Source organism: Mesitornis unicolor, unplaced genomic scaffold, assembly GCF_000695765.1.
Source record: "Mesitornis unicolor isolate BGI_N332 unplaced genomic scaffold, ASM69576v1 scaffold6141, whole genome shotgun sequence".
Taxonomy (NCBI): Eukaryota; Metazoa; Chordata; class Aves; order Mesitornithiformes; family Mesitornithidae; genus Mesitornis; species Mesitornis unicolor.
In genome coordinates, this window is record NW_010165663.1 from 1 (window position 1) to 5,242 (window position 5,242).

Here is a 5,242-nt window from a genome sequence, read left to right on the forward strand (position 1 = left end):
AAATTAGTTCTATTTAGCTCAAACCAGGTCAGACAGTCCTACCCCCATAAGCGATTCTACAAAGAGTCTGTCGAGATGTTTCATGAGCTGAATCCTTATATACGCTTGCACCAGCACCAATCATGTGGGTGTCAGCACGGAGCACCTGCACTCGGCACTGGGTCCATCCTCCAGCCCAGCTCTGCTGCCCAAATGCGGCCCAGGATGGCTACAAGATAATGTTCCTTTCTTATCTCGTCACCAAGAGAAACTTCATTCCTTTACAGGGAGAAATTCAGTCTCTGGTGTTCCTGCTTCCAGGTAGTTTAACTTCTTCTGCAGTTAGGCCTTCTTGCTCTCGAGGCCAGATCATTTCCTGGTCAGGAATTACCATTACTGAGCACTTATAATTTGAATTTCCCTTTCAGTGAAAAAACAAAGGTAAACCAGCAGTTTTGGATTCAATCCTGAACAGCAGCCCAGGACAGAGTGTACAGAGATAAGGCTGATCCAGACTATTGCCAGGATCTGAACTAGATTTCAGAGCTTTTATCTATTTGTTTGTCCCTTTTTACCCAGTTGTCTCGCTGTGATGATTATATGAAAAAGGCCCCTCAGCTTTTCTAGCCAAGACCAGTTATAATAATCAACTGTCCAGCAGACATTCTACTGTAAATTGAATTTTATTATCAATAAAATGGAAAATATTTTATTGAAATAGTATAATGGCATTACATTAAAAACAAACACCTTAAAGAATAAATGAGACCCTTACTTGGAACATATTGCTACATATAGGCACACATAAATACTGAGCAGTTTTAGGGATTTGTTGTGGGGTAACTCTGGTTGGCAGATAAACACCACACAGTCTCTCGCTCATTTCTCTCCCACCCCTAGTGGGATGGGGGAAAAGGAAAAATAAAAACAAGAAAAATTGGGGGTCAAGATAAAACAAACAAGAAAAAATTGTTTCATAAGCAAAAGATAAATGGAACAAAACAAAACAAGTGATACAAAGGCAATCACTCATGACTTCCTGTGGGTAGACTGATGATCAGCTAGTTCCCGAGCAAAAGATGACTAACCTCCCTCACATCCCCTCTTTTCCCTTTTATTGGTTAGTTTGGGTCATCTGCTCAGTTGTGTACCCTCACAGACTCTTGCGCACCTCTAATCTATTCACTGGGGGGACAGAGTGAGAAACAGAGGCAGCCTCGATGCTGCACAAACACTGTTCAGCAAAGCCTATAACACTAGTGTGTTATTATCAGTACTGTTTTGATCACAAATCTAAAACACAGCACCATATGATCTGCTATGAAGAAAATTAACTCTATCCTAACCAGACCCAGTACAGGATTAAAATCCATTTTCAGGAGTGGGAAAAGTTCAGTTATGCTATACATAGAACATTGTAAATTTTCTTCCTGTTGTCTAAAATCAACATAGGACAGTGGGAGTGCCAAAGACAAAGTAATATGTTATAAACTTACATATTTTATTAGTGATATGAACAAAGTCTAGAAAAAAATAATTATAGAAAGAACTTGGTTGGCCTTCAGTTCTCTCCTAGTCAAAATATTTTCCCTGTTTGTTTCCTCAGTCACCAGAGTGTTTAGATAGTGGTATTTTTCACTCTAATCAACTTATTAAGTTTTATTCAGATACAATATATTAATGTCGTTCAATGTGAATGTTTGTTATTCACTTCAATATATAGTTAATAAACAAAAACTGTAGTAAGTAGTGCATATTTTTATCTATTTGAGAACATTCCATTGGATAAATTATTTTAAAATACCTAAGCTGATATCGTTATGTGTTCAAAAGAAGAGAACAAAACAAATTTATCAGAGTATCCAGTTGTTAATTTAGCTATTGTTTGTATGTACATCTATAGCATTTACATGGCAAGAAAACAGCAAAGAATTTTAAAACTTAGCTTATTAGTTCCAATTATGCAGTTGTAGATCTGAACAAGTACAAAATCTCATTTTAATGAGGTAATATGTAAAATGGTCATTTTCAGCTTGTATTTTATAACTTACAATCATGGGGCCCTGATGGGATGCATACACAAGTGCTGAAGCTGATGTCATTGCTAGGCCACTCTTGATTACCTTTGATAGATCATGGCCACTGGGCGAAGTACCCAAAAACTGGAGGAAAGCAAATGTCACTCCTATCTTCAAGAAGGAGTACACAGGGAATTACAGGCTGGTCAGCCTCACCTCGATCCCTGCAAAGGTGATGGAGCAACTAATTCTGGAAACTATTTCCAGGCACATGAAAGACAAGAAAATCATCAGGAGTAGTCAGCATGGTTTCACCAAGGGGAAATCATGCTTAACCAACCTGATAACCTTCTACGATGAAATGCCAGTGTGGTGGGTTGACCTTGGCTGACTGCCAGGTGCCCACCAAGTCACTCTATCACCCCCTCTCCTCAACTGGGCAGAGGGAGAAAATATGACAAAAAGCTCATGGTTCGAGATAAGGACAGGGAGATCACTCAGCAATTACTGTCATGGGCAAAACAGACTCGACGTGGGGAAATTAATTCAATTTATTACCAATTAAACAGAGGGTATGATAATGAGAAAAAAGAAAAAAAATCTTAAAACACCCTCCCCTCACTCTTTTCTTCTTCCTGGACTCAGTTTCACTCCAAAATTCTCTACATCCTCCCCCTGCACAGCTCAGGGAGATGGGGAATGGGAGATTTGGTCAGATCATCACACATTGTCTCTGCCGCTCCTTCCTTCCTCATGATTTTTCCCTGCTCTAGCGTGGGGTCCCACCCACAGGACACAGTCCTCCATGAACTTCTCCAGTGTGGGTCCTTACCACGGACTTACCACTTACCCTCAGGAATGGACTGCTCCAGCATGGGGTCTTCACAGGGTCACAGCCTCCTTCAGGCACATCCACCTGCTCCGGCATGGAGTCTTTCATGGACTGCGGGGAATATATCTGCTCCATTGTGCACCACCATGGGCTGCAGGGGGACAACCTGCATTGCTGTGGTCTTTACCATGACTGCAGGGAAATCTCTGTTCTGGTGCCTGGAGCACCTCCTCCCCCTCCTTGTTCACTGACCTTGGTGTGTGCATAGTTGTTTCTTTCACATATTCTCACTCCTCTCTTCTGGCTGCTGTTGCACAGCAGGTTTTATCCTTTCTTAAATATGCTATCGCAGAGGTGCTACCAATGTCACTGACTGGCTCAGCTTTGGGCAGTGGTCGGTCCGTCTTGGAGCTGGCTGGAACTGGCTGTGTCTGACATCGGGGGCAGCTTCTGACATCTTCTTGCAGAAGCCACCCCTGCAGCTCACCCCCCTCCAACCTTGCCACACGAACCAAATACAGCATGGCTACCTTGACTTGAGTAAGGCTTTTGACACCATCTCCCACAAGATCCTCATAGAGAAGACAATGAAGTATGGGTTGGATGAGTAGACAGTGAGGTGGACTGAAAACTGACTGAATGGCCAGGCCTAGAGGGTGGTGATCAGTGTCATGAAGTCTAGTTGGAGACCAGTTTTTTTCTACCAGCGTAGAGGTAGTCTGGTTTCATAACCTCCACCTGAGGACTTGGCTTGGTATACATCATTGTTCTTCTTCCTGTACGTCCTGTACATTAAACAAAGCAGTTCTACAAATTGTCCTAAACTGCACGATTATCCTATTTAATGATTTACCCTACCTGTCAAGTAAACATAGTTTATTATCTTGTTTACTAGGTTTTAAGTCCCCTAAGGCATTTTCCATTAGCTTTGAGATGTTCTCTGTACTTTTCCATTATCAAAACCATGTCCCGAAGTGCCATATCCATGCGCTTATTGAACACCTCCAGGGATGGTGAATCCACCACCTCCCTGGGCAGCCTGTTCCAATGTTTGACCACACTTTCAGTAAAGAAATTTTTCCTAATATCCAAGGAAAGAAAGGAAAATGGAGAAGTGGTTACGAGGGATACAGAGAAGGCTGAGGTGCTCAACGACTTCTTTCCCTCAGTCTTCACTGACAAGGGCTCTAGTCACACCGTCCAAGTTACAGAAGGCAAAGGTAGGGACCGGGAGAAGGAAGATCAGCCCATTGTAAGTGAAGATCAGGCTCGAGACCATCTAAAGAACCTGAAGGTACACAAGTCCATGGGACTCGATGATATCCATCCATGAGTCCTAAGAGAACTGGCAGATAAATTTGCCAGACGTCTATTCAACATATCTGAAAGGTCATGGCAGTCTGGTGAAGTCCCAGCTGACTGGAAAAGGGGAAACATAAACCTCATTTTTAAAAAGGGAAAAAAAGTAAGATCAGGGGAACTACAGGTCAGTCACCCTCACCTCTGTGCCTGGCAAGATCATGGAGCAGATCTTCCTGAAGTCTCTCTCCTAGGGCATATGGAGAATGAAGATGCGGTGATTGGTGGTAACCAACACGGCCTTACAAAGGGCAAATCGTGCCTCACCAACTGGGTGATCTTTTATGATGGAGTTACAGCTTCGGTGGATAAGGGAAGAGCAACTGACGTGATCTACCTGGACTTGTGCAAAGCATTTGATGTTGTCCCGCATGACATACTGGCCACTAAACTGGAGAAACATGTATATGATGGATGGACCACTCACTGGAAAAGGAATTGGCTGAATGGTCGCACTCAGAGAGTTGCGGTCAATGGCTCAATGCCCAAATGGAGACCAGTGACGAGTGGTGTTACCTAGGGATCAGTACTGGGACCAATACTGTTTAACATCTTTGTCAACGACGTGAACAGTGGGATCGAGTGCACCCTCAGCAAGTTTGCAGATGACACCAAGCTGTGTGGTACAGTCAACACACTGGAGGGAAGAGATGCCATCCAGAGGGACCTGGACAGGCTGGAGAGGTGGGCACATGCCAACCTCATGAAGTTCAACAAGGCCAAGTGCAAGGTTCTGCACCTGGGTTGGGGCAATCCCAAGCACAAATACAGGCTGGGTGGAGAATGGCTCGAGAGCAGTCCCAAGGAGAAGGACTTGGGGGGTACTGGTAGATGAAAAGCTGGACATGAGCCAACAATGCATGCTCACAGCCCAGAAGGCCAACTGCATCCTGGGCTGCATCAAAAGAAGTGTGATCTGGAGCACCTCTCCTACGAAGACAGGTTGAGAGAGTTGGGGCTATTCATCCTGGAGAAGACAAGGCTCTGGGAGACCTTTTAGCGGCATTCCAGTTCCTGAAGGGGTCCTTGTCACGGAATCGCACCAAAATGGCTA

At 43.8% G+C, this 5,242-nt stretch overlaps 1 pseudogene; it reads left to right on the forward strand.

Moving 5' to 3' along the window:
- Positions 1 to 3,922: 3,922 nt before the first annotated feature.
- LOC104548626 lies at positions 3,923 to 5,084 on the forward strand (annotated as a pseudogene).
- Positions 5,085 to 5,242: the final 158 nt, after the last annotated feature.